General features: G+C 36.1%; 1 protein-coding gene across 5 annotated transcripts in view; it reads left to right on the forward strand.

Moving 5' to 3' along the window:
• The window catches only part of XKR6 (XK related 6), a 69,475-nt gene that overhangs the window by 22,424 nt on the left and 30,049 nt on the right, over nt 1-17,002 (forward strand). Inside the window, exon 2 of one of the 5 annotated variants that reach the window (XR_016513417.1) lies at nt 1,711-1,784. The exons of the other annotated variants lie outside the window; for them this stretch is intronic. The gene's annotated coding sequence lies outside the window, so the exon portion shown is untranslated. The remainder of the gene's footprint in view (nt 1-1,710; nt 1,785-17,002) is intronic. 5 annotated transcript variants of the gene reach the window in all.

Raw genomic sequence — 17,002 nt, forward strand, 5'->3', positions numbered from 1 at the left:
TGCATTTCTGAATAACCAAGGCAGTGGTAAATATGATTCGATTTATATGTAATTTTATAGTTATGCATTTACTGGCAAAATTGAAGTATAGCTAAAATGGTATATTTTATCTATTGGTGGATAGTATGCATTTATAATCAGTTCACAAATATCCAAAGTTGGCATCATTTGGCAGAATATTGGACAGTGACCACTGCATCTGGCTTTTTAAGATTTTATTGCCCTCTTATGTAACATGAGACAGCATAACAGCATGTATTCTGGAGAAGACAAATTCTAGTATTGTATATGAACTAGGTATGATTATTTGGTTAAGACTTTGAGGTCCATGCATGCAAGAATGTATAATATCTTTCTGGTGTTCTTTGGCTACTTTTGTTCTTAATCAGCTATTGACACTTTATTGGGAGTTTCTGTTAATTTTTCAGGAGTTAAGACCTAGGAGTTAATATTGTTGCATTTATTCTGGAGATTGAGTTGGAGGAAAAATGGAAAAGAGTTGGTCAGAAATTGTGGTTTGTACTAAGTGAACCTGAGGCTGCTGTGACCCTAGACTGTATGCCGTCTCCCCAGCTGTTCCTCATAGCCCCTAACCTTGTTTTTGGGTTGAAGGTGTATTTTAACTCTGTTGGTATCTCTAGGTCTTTGGTATACTTACACACGTACAATATCTTTTTGAACCCGTCATTAGGGAGGTGGTGTTCCCTTTGTTTTGTAGGTTAGTAAACAAAACTCAATGACATTGTTTCTTGAGTAAGTGATGGTGGTGGTCTAGGAGCCAGATCTCAGGTGTCCAAGGCTAGCTTTCTTTATATTTCTTATTATGGATTGTGAGAAGTAGTTGATTACATTGTTAGAAAAGAACAGTGTACTTAGAAATAGTGGGTAGAAAAGGGGGATCCTAAGAATGAAAGACCTTCACTCTTAGGGGTGTGTGTATGTGTCTGTGTGTGTGTGTGTGTGTGTGTGTGTGTGTGTGTGTCTTTGTGTCTCTGTGTGTCTGTGTTGTTTATTATATTTAGGCCATATTCCTCATGTTATCATGGTTAGTTCTTTTGAAAGGAACCTGTTAAAACAGCAACTTAAAACAAGAACCTCCTGAATTTTCACTTCATTTCATTTCTTTTTCTTTTTTCCTTTCAGACCTTTCATTTTTCTCAGAGGAATCCATAGGAGAGAAAACTTAGAATAACATAAGTGTAGGGGCAGCACAACCGAGGGAAAAAGCTAACTAACGATAGCTCTGAGTAAGTGCTGGGAAAAGAGCCGGAACACCAGGGGTGGAGAAAAGGGAAAAGTCTAGCGAGTGCCTAGAGTAATTGACCTCCTTCTGGCATGGCTGCTATGACACACAATTGCAGAGTTTGATATTGTAAAGGATCAGAGAACTGTTGGCTCTGCTTGAGGCACTTTCAAACTTCACTACTGTACCTGAATTGAAGCAGAAGCCTGTGGGACGATTGGCTTTCTGGCCGTGAATAGGCTGACTCAGTAGGGAAGCAAGCAGGAAGTTGTGCTGGCCTGGTCTCATTCATTTTTCCCCATTATAGACAAAGGAGAGTGTAAGATAAGAGTGACTTCTCCAAATATTTATTTGCACATTACCATTCAAAATCATGTGTCTGTAACTTGTCAAGATAGCTGGGTTGTTGAATGGTTGTCTTTTTGATGTCTGTTCATCCTGTTGTTTTGCATGTATTTTTCAATCAGGGCTGGGCCAGGGACAGCAGAGAAGATTTAAAAGGAAGTACGTTCAGTTCTGTGACTGTGGATATCTTGGACAGGTCAGTGAACTCTGCCTCAGTTCCTCAACTGTCAAATGAGGTAATGATAGTATACCTAACTCATAGGTAGAATAAATGAGTTTATGTGTCTAAAGTGCTGAGACAGTGCCTAGCACAAAGTAAGGGCTGTATTAAGTGTTGTTGTCAGAAACTGGAAAAAATGAGTAACTGACCATGCAAACAAAATGGATATGTATTCCATCCCACCTGAATTAGTGGCTCTACCAAATTCGGTGTATATTTTGTTACTTCGTTTTTTAATTTTTGCCGTAAGGTTTATTATGGGACTTAATTTTACCATGTATGCCTATCTCTAGCAGATGCAGAACATAGTTAATTATGTGGCCAAGGAAAGACATGGTACATACAGATTGTTTTGAGCTTTTTATAGTAGGTCAGAACCTGGAAAATGGCAGTGGTGACAAAAAAGACAGTCTCTGATGTACCAGTCATATTTGTTCCTGCAACTGTAATTATTTATTAGAATTAAGTGCATATGGAAATAGACTTGGTAATAAATGCTGTGGGATGCTTATACTTGACACAAAACAGTATTTTACAAGCCATCTCATGTTTGAAAGATTGGTAACTATTAGGACTGACCCTCAGAGTATGGTTTAATGTTTTCTAACAATTTTATTATTATTAAATTTGTTGACTTTTTAGTGATTTTAAATGGCCTGATTTTATTAGAAAATAATTTTAGGTTATGATAACTTGTTTTTGCTATGGTGTTATATTAGTAAAGGGTTTTATTTTCCTTGTTTTCATGTATAGGGGAAACAAATTGGATATAATAAACCATTTCTCTTTAAGAAGAGCTATTTTCTCTTTCCTAAAGTGGTTTTTTTGGAGGCTCATGTCCCAAAAGATTAACTGGACTGAGAATGAGACAAGTGATAAATGTATAAAAGTGTCTGTGAAGCCTTAAACGCTCATACAGTGGAGTTCTGCTAGGACTCAGCCATTGGATGTGATGTTGCTGTTAATGGATAATGGTTTAAGAGCTCCTGAAACTTTGTGGCTCATTACAAAGTTGTTTTCTTGGCTCTCAAGTGTTTGTCAGACAGACCATCTTAATTAAAGCTCTTGAGATTAAATGGCTCACTGGGTTAACCAATAGGCCTTTTGTAATAATTTCTTAAAATTTTTAGAAAATTAAAAGTCACACTTTTATATAAGCCAAAACAAACAAAAAAGGTGAAGTTTCATCTTTTGTAATTTATGGAGAAGAAAGTGTGTTCTATAATTTTTCACTGTCGTAGCATCAGTATAAAACCATTTTCAAATTCCAATTCAGCTGCCTTTCTGTGAAATTTGTAATGAAACTACTTAGTAGTACCTGATTATAATAAAAAATTAGGATTTCCTCCCCTTCCACAATCGATCAGAACCACTCTTAAGTTGTAACCTTGGTGAATCTTAAATCACCATTTGGAAAATTCAGGCCATAAGGCTTCAGTGAGCTCAGGATTTCCATTGTAGCTCTTGTGGACTAAGAGAAAGGAAAGGAGACATTTTTCTGGGTTTACCAAGTGGTAGGTGTATATATTCCTATTTAATTTAATATAGCCCATGTACATTATCTACTTCTCCCTCCTAACTTCTAACTTTTTGTATCTTAACTCTTAGATTTGTTTCTCTGCTAATTTTTAAAATTATACTTTATTGGTTATGCTCTTACAGTTGTCCCAATTTTTTCCCCTTTGCTTCCCTCCATCCAGCACCCCGCACTGCCTCCGGCAATCCCCATACCATTGTTCATGTCCATGGGTCATGCGTATAAGTTCTTTGGCTACTCAATTTCCTATACTGTACTTTATATCTCCATGGCTATTCTGTAACTGTCTTATTTGTACTTCTTAATCCTTTCACCTCTTCACCCATTCCCCTACACCCCCCTCCTACCTGGCAATGGTCAAAATATTCTTCGTATCCATGATTCTGTCTCTATTCTTATTTGCTTATTTTTTTTTTTAGATTCAGTTGTTGATAGATATGTGTTTATTGCCATTTTATTCATAGTTTTGATCTTTTTCTTTTTCTTAAATAAATCCCTTTAACATTTCATGTAATAATGGTTTGGTGATGATGAACTCCTTTAGTTTTTTCTTGGCAGGGAAGCTCTTTATCTGCCCTTTGATTCTAAGTAATATCTTTGAAGGATAGAGCACTCTTGGCTATAGGTCCCTGCTTTTCATGTTGTCTGTTAATTTTTTTAAAACATTCTGGAAACTTTCATTTTTAGCTTCCTATTACAGTTAGGTAGGTTCCTCTCTTGGAAAATAAAAAGGGAACTTTTTCTTCCTGGGCATGCCACTTAATTTTTCTGGGTCACTGTTTTATATAAAAGTATGATGGAGTTGGATTACTTTCCAAATATGACATTCTGTGAAGTAGGATAAGATGAGATTGATCCTTCTGCAGACCTTCCTCTTGAATAACTTAAGTACAATTCTTTTAGGCAGGCTAAACCTTTATTTTTTACTTTCCTTTTTTTCTGAGTTAAGCCAACCAGAATTTTGAGTTGCAGGCACTTGATGATATAGTTTAATAAACATTTTACCTCTATATAACTATATTAAATATTAAACTCTGAGAAAGACCTGTGATAGCTTCTAAAGTGAATTAATAAGATTTATTAAGGGCTAAAAATGCTCTCAACAGAGTAAAGAACTGTAGGGACTCTGGAACCTATTTACATTATATATAATTGGATCCATCCTAACCATGGGACCAAGTATTTTGATTGTAGTTTGTGAGATTTGCAAATTTCAGGTGGGCAAAAAGGATGTCCTAAGTTTGTAGGAACATCATGAGCAAAAAGACACCAGACAGGAATTAGGTAGTGGGGAGGGGTGTGGGCTGGGAGGGGAGGGTTATGGATAATTTGGGGATATGGATACTCAGTAGATTCCTTAAGGAGTGAAAGATGTCTCAAGTGGTGGTGGAGAGGTAACTTTGAATCCCAGCCAGAGGAGTTTAGATTGCAGGTAGGTAGATACTTGGAAGTCTTTGTTTATTCTTAAAAATGAACACAAAGAAAAGGGACCTTCTCTCTTCTAGTCTTTAAATGTTGTTGATTTGATTCTTAGAGCTTCTGCAGCCATTGTATAACACGTGAGGGTTGTGAATTCCATCCTATATCCTTGATTTCCTGAATTTAATTTTTCCTAGGTACTCTGCCTAGATCAGGTCCTACTGGCAGTGTTGATATGATTTATGTTTTAATGAGTCTTCTTACCTTTTCTATGTTCTAATGTGGTCATAGTATTTTAAAATCTTAATGTCAGAAGAGTCCTTGTACATAATCTGCTCCACCTTCCTAACCAGTACAGGAGTCATACTCGTAGTTTTTGAAGTGATGGTTCCGTTTTTGCTGGAATGCAGGAACTGTTTTTAAAGACAACTCTTTCCATTGGTAGATTTCATTTTTTAGGTTAAAATTTGTCTTTCTGAGCTTTATATGGAGCTATACAAGGTCTGATCCTTTGTCAGGAACCCAGCCCACCAGAGGGACAGTTAATAATGCCCTCTTCTACACTTTCTTTTCTCAGTCAGAATACTTTACTTTCTCTTACGTTATATTTCAAGGTTCCCCACCATTATTTTTGTCCGTCTTTTGTGTATTCTGTGTCTTAAGACCCAGAATTGAACATAAAAACCTTCTTAAAAAAAAATAAATGATGATGTTTTGGCAGCAAGCAATAGAAAACTCCTTACCTGGCCTAAACAGTAAGGATTTTATTGTTTTCCACTTAGAGATGGACATTTTCTTCATATTCGAATACTCCAGAAATTGATTCATTTTGAATATTTAAATGAATAGCATATCAATTTAGTTGATAATATTCCCCTGCTTGATGATTTGTAAAATAATGATGTATCATACCATTCGTACGCTTTATATTTGATGAAACATTATATCTCAAATATCAGGAGGTCTCATGAATAGAGTGGATTCACAATTGGTAATTTTTTGTTGTTGTTGCCTTAATTATATCAAGACCCAGGATGGCAGACAGGCTTTGGTTTGCCCTCACAGGGTTGCAAGGTGGCCGTGGCAGCTCTTAGGGTCAAATCACCAATCAATAATATTTAAACGTCAGGAGAGAGAAGGTAGTTCCCTTCTTTCTGTTCATTTTTAACAATAAACAAAATTTTCTGAAGTGCTCCTCCTTGGTCAGAATTGTCACCTGCCCATTCCTAAACCAGTCACTGACAAGAGATAGGGAGTCACCATTATTTGCTTAGTGATTCTTGATCAGTGGTTTTCAAAACTTGTTTGTATCAGAATGACTTGGAGAACTTCTTGAAACACAGATTGCTGCACCCCCCACCCTCCACCCCCACCCCCAGTTTTAGTAAGTTTGGAATGGGGACCGAGAATTTGCATTTTGCACAAGTTCTAGGTGCTGCTGCTGCTGCTGGTCTCCCTTAACATGCATGGCCAACGGATAGCCAACCAAAATCAGGGTTCTGCTAGCAAGAAGTGAGTAGGCAACTGTCCGTTTCTGTCCCAGCTGAGATCAGTGACATTCCTAGGTTTTGTAACACTGAATTGTGGTGATTACTGTGGATTATACAGTATATATTATTAGTAGCAAACTTAAGTTTTAGAAATGATTTACTTAAGTCATATAGAGTAGCTAAGTAAAGAAAATGTTTGTTACTCTGTGGAGTGCTTTCTTGAGAGGGAGGGAGAAGGGTGACTGTTCGTGACAGCACACAGAGTGCATGTTAATAATAGCTGATTATATTGACTCCTTTAAACATTGAAGTGAACTCATTACATAGTACTGGTAATATCCACATTTCACAAAGGAAGCTTAGGCCTAAAGAGGTTAAGTAATTTTCCCAGTGTCATATAGCTAGTAAATGTTTTGACCATATGTTCAACTCATTTCAGTCAGATAGGTCCTCTGTTGCAGGAAGGGTAAGACTGAGAGGTTTATTGTATAGTTTTGGCTTTCAGTACAGTGGGGTTAGTGTACTGGTAATTATTCTCTCCCTCCTTCCTTTCTTCCCTGGTTCATTTCCATGTCTGTTTGTGTAATTGATACATTTGGAGTTGTGTAGAGCTTAAAACATTATGTTAGCAATGTCTGCCAGCTTTTTGCCATCTACACAATTTATAAGCCTGGTTGCCTTGTCTTTTTGCACATACTTGGGGGAGAGAAAATTGTGTTGATCACGCTGCACACAGAGACCTAAGGTTAAACACTTAGTTTTTGGTTGCTGTTGAATTTTGTGATGTGGAGACTGTCTTCATTAGAGGGACTGTGTTAGCCAGAGTCTTTATGGCAAATAATGAACTAAACACAGAAGTTTTTAGTTGTTCCAGAATTGTTGAGAAAGCTAAATAAACTCTAGACCAAGCTTCTAGGCGTGACTCCCAAAAGCAAACTGAAGAACCAGCTGCCCCATTTCTTGACATGCCCTGCTTGTTAGCACTTTAAGCTGAAGCCATCGGAACAACTGGCCACGTCCTCCTACTTGTACGTCTTTGTGTAAGCTGCTCTCTCTGCCTGGTGTACTCAGTCCTCTTTTCTTGGCTTCTTATTTAGAAGTCTCACTCTAAATTTTGCTTAAAAATTTTTATTGATCCTTCCATCTTAATCTCCCTCAGACCAGTCAGATGCTCCTGCTCTCCTGCTCTCTGCTCCCATTGCACCCCCTATTACAGTATCTAACCATTTCTTATTGCTCACTGGTCTTTTCCCCACTCCTTACTGCGTCCTAGTGTCTAGCACAATATGATGCTTGAGTGTAGGGAGTGGAGTGATTCAGATTTAAAAAGTCGCTAGTTATACATTTGAAGCTTCATTATCAAGAAATAGATGCCAATCACTAACTTCTAAGTTGTAACGTATAATTTTTGTAATTATAATTGACTTGACATTTTTTTGCTTTGGTTTGAGTGTACTACCTTTTATAGTCTGATGTAACTTAATGGAGATGGGACAACTGATCTGCTCATACTTTTTTGAAGTTTGGAACTGGGAATCTAAGACATTTCTAATACATGTAAATAGACTTAAAAAATACACCTTGTCTTTGAATAATTTTAGGTTTACAGAATAATTGTAAAGACAGAGGAGATTTCCTATGTCTTCCTCACCTGGTTTCTCCTATTGTTAACGTCTTATATTGCAATGATTCCTTTGTCCAAACTGAAAAGCCAACATTGGTATTGGTATATTCTATTAACTGAACTCCAGGTTTTATTTGGGCTTCACCAGTTTTTATACTTGTGTCTTCTTTCTGATTCAGGATCCAGGCCAGGGTACTGAGTTGCATTTTGTTGTCATATCTCCTTAGTCTCCTCTCCTTAGTGATAGTTTCATGATCTTTTTTTTTCATGACCCTGATAGTTTTAGGGAGTACTGGTCAGGCATTTTGTAAACTATCCCCCAGTTTGGGTTGGTTTGACTTTTTATCATGATTAGACTTAGGTTATGGAATTTTGGAGAGTATACTACAGGGGTGAAGTATACTTCTTATCACTTATATCAAGTGGTTTATGTCACTTATATCAGGGGGTGCATTATACCTACATGACATCATGGGTGAGGTTAACCTTCATCACTTGATTAAACTGATGTTTGCCAGGTTTCTTCACTTAAAGTTACTTTTACTTTTTCTCACTATTCTTTGAAAGCAAATCACTAAGTAGCCCAGCCTCAAGGACTTGGGGTGGAGGTGTAGGCGCTTAAGCTCCACCTCCTGGAGTGAGTGGTATCTACATGTCATTTAGAATTCTATAAGCAAGATTTGTTTTTTTCTCTCTCACACTAAATATTTAGATTTATCACTGTGTAGTCACTTTACAAGTATATTTATTATATATCTCATTTAGAAGTAAATTCAGCTGGTTCTACACTTGGTGAATCCTTATTGGACATTTTCCTGTGAAGAGGACTAATTTTCATGATGACCTCTTTTCTTTTCTTTTAACTTAGGCTACAATGTTAATCGCTAGTTCCTAATCTGATAGATACTATTTATAAAGGAATTGAACCTCTTATGAGGGAAATTATTCCTAAATAAAGCATTAAAATTTAGCACATGTTTGAACATAGATTTGACCATATGCTTAACAAAAGGAGGTTTGGTCACGGTTATAATGCCTTTGGGCATGGTATTAATTGACTTTAGAAATCAATTTAAAATGAAACTTCATGAGACAGTCGTTACCTGTGCATTTTAATTTTTTCCTGCTCTAAATTGTTAGTGAAAGCATATGCTCTTTACTCAAAAACTGTATACTGGAGTTTTATTGTTGAAAAACTGTCTAGTATTATAATGATAAACAAACAACTTTCACTTTAACAAAGATTTTTCTTTCGTGGTGCAGTTTTGAAAAGATACTTTAATAAAATTACATAATTTCTACTGGTGATTGATTTTGAAACCTTTAAAGTCAGTATATTTTATGCTTTTGGATTCATTTATTCAGCAAATACGTGCAGAGCACTGTGGGTAAGACAAACTTGGATCCTGTTCTCAAGCCTCTGCAGACAAATTGAGCAAAAGTGGTTAGTGCTACAAAAGATAGGGTGTCTTGTGAGTGTATGTGGGGGCTTCCCTTGTTTGTGGGAAGGCATCAGCAAAGACCTTTAGTAACGTGGAAACTACAACCTGAGGGATGAATAGAATCTGGGAGGAAAATGGGGGAAGGAAGCATGAGGCAGGGGGAACAGTTATGAGGGGGGGAGCATGCCTGGGAAGAATGAGGGTCCTGTGCAAGCAGACCCACAGGGCTGAAGTGTGCAGAGGCAGGGGCGAGCAGGACATGGTGAGTAAAGAGCCACGTGATGAGGGTCTTTGTAATAAGGCTTTTAACTTTACCCTAAAGGCTCCAGAAAGCCGTTCATGGGAGATCGGATTTGCATATTGAGTACAGTCACTGTGGTGGAGCGGATGGGAAAATGGGTTGATGGAAGGTTTGAGCTGATGTGGGGAGCCAGGAAGCCTCCTAGCCTTTGTAATAGTCTGTGCAAGCAGTGACCGTGGGTGCTTTGTGAAGATTTGGTGTTGAACTTCTGAGAGAGCACTGAAGTAGGTGAAAACTGCTTATGTGTGAAAAAACAAGCAACATGAGCCTCCTTTAAGAAGTCTAAAGGTTTATAGTGTATATAGTTCTCAAATCTCACTGAAGGATCCTGAATTTTATTAAGAACCTGTATCCTAAAGATACACAACTATTGTGAAATTTTGATTAATTTTTTTTCTCTGGGATGGGGGCATTCCTTGTTTGTTTTTATAAAATGAAACTAATTCAAATTATAAAGTGTTTGGTCATATGCATTTAAAAACAGATTTTTGTTTTCAATTTTAAATATATCTGACTACCACCACTCTGGAATACTTGACCCTTAATTAACTAGTAAGGCAGGGAATTCCATCTGTCCAAATGTTAAATAGTGCCATTTAAAATTTGGAAGCCTGAAGCAAGACAAGGCTGTGGTGACCATAGCCAAGCCAGGAGGACTCTTTTTGAATAATAAGAAAAGGTTGTAAAATGAGCACAATTCTGGAGAGTATGTCAAATAAAGCCAGAAGAAGCAGGTGCCAGTGGTTGGGGTAAGGGGCAGCTCAGTATGAAACCATTGGCCTGGCAAGAAGATTTTATTTGTTTTCCTCTCTAATAGTACTCTGATAAATATAAGGCTGTGCTGGTAGAAAATCTTTTGTATTCCCTATTTGTCTTTTCTTTCCAGGAGAGGTAGAAATTTACATAGCACATTTGTGAGAATATGATGAGAAAATTTTAGAATTCAATTTTGAGTCCCTAAAGGCATGTAGACTGCCTTACTGAGAGTTAAAGAGAAGGATAGAAATGGATAGTGGGGAGAAAAGAAGATGGATGGGAGGGTCCTCTGTTTTCTCTCAAAGAATGGGTGAGTAGATTATATTCATTTAGAATAGAAAAACCGAGATTACATGTACTCCAGAAACTCTACTTATTTGCAAGAAAATTACAAAAACACACTTCCCAGAGTTAGCAAGACTGCGAGGTTTGAGGACACAGTCCCCAATACTGCCCTCACTTCTGACACAAACTGCAGGTTCACAGAACTCACTGAGAGCTGTTATCCTGACAATTTTGGTTTATTACAAGGAAAAGATATGGGCCAAAATAAGCCAGAAGAAGAAACTCATAGGGCAGAGTCTGGAAGAATTCAAATGCAAAGCTTCTGTGTCGTCTACTGTCCAGTGAGGATATGTTCGTCTCCCAGTATTGATGTGTGACAGTATGCACAGAGTTGCCAACTGGGAAACTCACCCAAGCTTTGATGTCCAGAGATTTTGTGGGGGGTTCATTGCATGGGACATGATGGATTGATTGCCTATGGAGTTGAACTCAAGTTTCCAGATCTAGTGATCTTGTATAACTCAAAGCCCTTGCCCTAAATTGGTCTTTCTGGCCTCATCCTACTGTTGGGTGTGGCCATCCCTACCCTAAGATTCAGTGTGACTAGCACCTGCCCTAAACAAGGACATTTTTATCAGATATAACAGATTACCTCCTAGAAGCCAAGGCAAAGGCCAGACCTCTCTGGGCAATGCCAAATTTACTACACACAGATTTTAAAAGAATTGACATGTGTTATCTTGAATAGGGGCCAGGGTGGAAACAGATAATTTAGGATAAGATTATATACAATAGTCCAAAGGAAGTGTTGGCTTGACCCCAGGTGATAGTAGCAAGGATAAGGTAATACGAAATGATTCTAGTCTGAAAATATCTTGAAGAAAAGGGGCAATTGGATGTATGTATGTGACAATGAGATGAATCCAAGATACCTCTTGAGGCGTTTGGCTTGAACACCTGTGGGGATGGAGATCCCTTTATTGAGACACTGGAAAGCCAATTGTCTATCATAAGAATTCGGTGGCTCTCACCACTATCACCAATTAAGAAGTCATCAAAACCAGTTCTGTGCTGATGGTATATTGCAACTCATTAAAAGAAAATCATTCTTTGTGTTTCAGATACTTGGGGAAAAAAAACCTGTTGTACTTTATAACCTCCATGTCAGGGTTCCAAATGAACAAAAGACAAACTTATATATGATATTAATACTTATATTTATTCCTCTTTAATAATATCAGTGTGATCTAAACTGTATTTAGATATTTTAAATTATTTCTGGATATCAACAGCAGTAGAGCTTCTAGACCTAAAGTTATTCAACTTATTGAAACTAGTCACATTTTCAGAAGTTCTTGCTCTGTATGTTATCCATGCCACATGCACAAGTTATATCGTGTTTCTTTATTTCTAACAGAAGAAATTTTTTCTTCATGTTCTTGGCTGACTTTTTAACAAATTGGCTTATTTGGATAATTGAGAGCATTTATCTAACTGTTAATATTGAACTCAGTTTTTCGTTATTTTCATGTAGCTTTATTTGGATGATGGTTATTTTTGTGCAGGCTGAGTTTCTTCACTGAGTTGAACTGTGAATGTTGGCAGTTAGTTATAATCCACTGGATAATGTAGAATAACTGTACTTTAAAAATTGGTAATTAAATTCTTCCAAATAGCAAAATTTTGTTAGTATTACTCTGTGTTGATTTTATGATCAGAATAATACCAAACCATTTGGCTATCTGTCGTCTATATCAGTATACAATTTGTCATCTGAAAAATCTGTCAGCTAGAGTTTATGCTATTCTCAAGCCCTGGTAAACCCAGTAATATCTTTTTTACATTATAGAAAGTAAAAAGTTTGCTTAAGACTGCTTAGGATATTCCTCATCATTGGGAATTGTAGCTAGATGAACTCAATTCTAATCGATTAACTAGAAAAATATTGTGTTCAAAGGCAAGTTGAGGATTAAATTGTCATTTCTAGGCTTTCTATTCTGGCTTAATTCTCTGGGTTACTAACTTAATTCTGTTCACTTTGAAAGCATATAGATTGGTGAAATAAAACAACAGAGTGGTGTTACTGAAGTTAAAATAAGGCGAGAAAGAGAATTCTTGATCAGATATATATACCATATTTTTCGCTCCATAAGACGCACTATTTTTCCCCCAAAAGTTGGGGGAGGAAATGTCTGTGCATCTTATGGAGTGAATTTTGCAGACTGTGAGGTGTATTACCTGACCTGTCAGCGGTGGGGACAGCTGTTAGAAGAGGAAGCGGTGGGCCCATGAGAAACCTCTGGGGACACTTAAATGTCCCATTTTACGGCTGAATCTCAGGGAGTCTGGTCAGTATGAAGATAGCGAAGAAAGTGAAATCAGTGATTGTGAGCAACTGAGATTCATAAATTCTGACACTAACGATGATGAGTTCTTGGGGTTCCCAGAAAATGAGAAGAGCACTTAAACCTTAAAATCTCTCCTCCTTTGTTAATGACAGTGATGATGGTTCTTAATACCACCGTTGACTGTTGTTCACTTTGCATGGTTGAAATATTATTCTGTTATGTTTTATTAAATATTTTAGTACACCACTTGGTTCAGAATTCTTTTTTTCTTGTTTTCCTCCTCTAAACCTAGGTCCGTCTTATGGTCAGGTGCATCTTATAGTGTGAAAAATATGGTATATACTTCATTAAGGAAAAAGTTCAATTCAGGTTCTTCAGGTGAAAGAAGTCTCATCCTGCCAGTGACAAATTATTCTTAGTGGTGGGGTACATTGACTTTTCCTCTCCCTTTCTTCTTCCTTCCTTTTCTCTTCCTCCAGTCTCTCTGTCCTTCTCACAATTTATTATATATCTAGATTCAAACCTTTAAAAACTATATTAGCCTGGCTTTAATTTATTCCAATGTTTTAACTGTGCTTCTTGCTGATAAATTTTTCTTAGGATAGTACATATTTGAATTCTGTATATGTTAGCAAAAGCCTATATAGGCTCTTAATGTAAACACTGAGGATTAGTCCTTAGTTGAAAGTTTTAGCTCAGTGAATTTCGACAAAGTGAACACTGTGACCAGCGCTTAGATTAAGAAACCAGAATCACAGGAATGCCCTTGGTGACCCTTTAGTCACTAAAACTACTCTTCCTTTTTGCCCCCACCCTCATCCCCAAGAGTAACCACTAATCTTAACTTTTAACACCATAGAAGAGTTTTACCTGTGTGTGCATTTTAAATGAATAGTATCATACATAATCATACAGTTTCCTTGGTGTCTGACATCTTCAGCTCAACATTGTTTTTGAGATTCAACTATGTTGTTCTAAATAGTTGAAGACTGTTCTTTTTTTTATTGCTGATAGTGTTCCATTGTTTGAATATACAATTATTTACCTGATCTAATAGTGACGGACACTTGGGTTGTCCGAGTTTTGGTTCTTAGGAATAATGTTGTTATGAACATGCTTGCATTTGTCTTTTGCTGAACATTTGTACATATTTCTTTTGGGTGTATTTCTAGAAGTAAAATTGCTATGTTTTAGTTTTAATATATCTTTCATTTGCTTTAACATATTTATATTGGGTTAGCTTTCTGTCATATTATTCTTACCTCTGTATTTGGAATTTTATTATTTTCCTTCTGCATATTGTCTTATGATCAGTTTTACCTGATACGGACATGCATTTTTAAAAGTGGTTGTGTCAGTTTGTGCTCCCAGGAGCAGTCTGCTTCTCATTCTTTAATAACTCATACATGTTTGATTTGATATCCAGTAGGTTTTTTTTTAAGTTAGGAATTTCTGGTCAGTCTTGCCCTTTAGTCATAGGATCATTTTGAAGTTTACAAAATAAGTATGTTGGAAATTTTATTTATAATTTTATTTACTTAAAAGTTACATTGCTATGAATTGACAACTTGGAATATTGTGTCTTCCAATTCAGAATAAGACATGATTTTCCACTTAATTCAAAGCTTCTTTGTGTAGATCACATACTATACTTTTCTTACTAAGTGAAGTGGATACCTCATTGTTTTATGCTTTTAAAAGTATGAATATGATGTTTTCTATTTTATCTTCTAATTGGAATGAAAACCTTGATAAGCTGTTATTTGTTTTGCTCTATTCTTTCTAGTGAATATTATTCTGAGCATTCCTTAGCTTTCATAAGTGAGGTTAACATATCTTTTTTTGTGTGTGTATTCATGTATTATTATTCTCTTTTCTGAAAGGAATTGACAGATTTTATCTGTTTGCTGGAACAGTTTAAATAACTTTAGAATGACCTATTTCTTGACTGTTTATAAGATTATGAATGAAATGTCTGGACTTGATTTTTAGAATATATCTCTTTGCTTTCTCAGTTTCATAGAAGATATTATCTATTTAGGTTTACTTCTCTTGAGTGAGTTCTGCTGAGTGTATTCATAGGACCTCATTCTCAGATTTATGGGCATTAAGTTAAGAAAATAGTCTCCTATAATTTTCTTGTTTTTTTTTTTTTTACTTTCCTGTTTGTTTTTTCCCCTTATTTTCAGTTTTGTGTATGTACAGTTTCTCCCTTTAAATTTTGAGTAGGCTTATTAGTAGTTTATAGGTTATAGTGAATTTTTATCAGAGATACAGCCTTTGTGTGGTGTATGTGTGTGTATTTCAGTTGATACTGTTACTAATTATTTATTTCTGATTTCCTAGTTATGTTATTCTTTTTCTGATTTCTTCATTTGTATACTTACTTATTTTCATTCTTAGTAGGATAGATATTGAATCTGTGAGCTTGCTCATATTACAGATTTTTCAGTGACATCAATGACCCATAGATTTTGACATGGTTTTCATTTTAATTATGATTTTCTAGATAATCTATAATTGTGTCTTTGATCTCCCCTTTGGCCTAATACTCATTTATGAGAGTATTTTAAAATCTAATCTGTTGGTGATTTTTTTTTGTTTTTTTGTCGTAAGCCTCCAGTTTTATTGACTCATGATAGAATTTTTGTAATTTGTTGAGATGTTAGTTACTGGTCTAATATGTGTTCACTTTTTGTGTAGTATTGTGAGTTCTGAATAGAAGCATGATTCTTTTCTCATGATGTAGAGTTAGATGTGTCCCAACTTAATATTTTTCTGTATTCGTTTTTGAACTGCCAAGGCCTGAGAGAAGTTTACGTAAAAACCTCTGTTGGCAGAGAACTTTGTGACAGTTTCTTCTTTGTAGTTTAAATATGTAATGTGTACACACTTAAGTTCTTCAGTTTTTTTTTGAAATGTAATCGACTTAGAGAAAACTATACACATTTAAAGTACATAATTTGATGTTTTGAAATATATATCCCCACAGTGAGATCCACAATCAAGTTATTCAGCATATCCACCACTCCTCCTCACCCCCACCTCCAAAACTTTCCTTGTGTACTTTTATAACCCCTCCTTGTTATCATCCCTCCTCAACCTTAGGTGACTACTGATCATGCAGTAGTCTTTTACTATATATTAGTTTACATTTTCTAGAACTTTAGGTTAATGCAATTATACATTATGTCTTCTCTTCTGTTTGGTTTCTTTTATTTAGCAAAATTATTTTCAGATTCATCCATATTGGTGTATGTATTAATAGTTTATTCCTTTTTATTTCCCAGAAGTATTCTATTGTAGAGAAACACTAGTTTCTCTATTCATTCATCTGTTAATGGGTTCTTGGGTTGTTTCCAGTTTGGGGCTATTATGAATAAATATGCTCTAAATATTTATGTACAACTCTGTGTGGACATATGTATTTTTTTCTTTTGCATTAACTACATAACAATGGAATAGCTGGATCATATAGTAGATATATGTTTAAGTTTTAAGACACCATTAGTATTTTTCAAAGTGGGTATACCATTTGACATTTCCATCAGCCAATATGAGACTATGTGAGGCCTTTCTCTTTGGCTTGTAGATGTCTGTTGTCTTGCTGCCTCTACAAATGGTCTTTTCTCTGTAGCCTCTTTTTTTTTTTTTTTTTTTTTTTTAATCCTCACTTGGGGACATTTAATTTTTTCATTGCTGCTTCTTTTTTTTCTAGAAAGAAAGGAAGGGAGAAACAGAGGGGGAGAGAGAGACAGAGAAACATTGATGTGAGTGAGAAATATTCATTGGTTGCCTTCTTGTACAATCCCTGATTGGGGATCGAACCTGCAACATGGGCATGTGCCCTGACGGGAAATCGAACCCAAGACCTTTAAGTCTGTGGGATGATGCTCCACAGGGCACTCTGTGGTCTTTTTTGTGGTCCACATTTTCTTATAAAGACAGCAGTCAGATTAGATTAGGGCCCACCCTAACCTCATTTTAACTTA

This window comes from Furipterus horrens, unplaced genomic scaffold, assembly GCF_987537825.1.
Source record: "Furipterus horrens unplaced genomic scaffold, mFurHor1.1.pri manual_scaffold_10, whole genome shotgun sequence".
Taxonomy (NCBI): Eukaryota; Metazoa; Chordata; class Mammalia; order Chiroptera; family Furipteridae; genus Furipterus; species Furipterus horrens.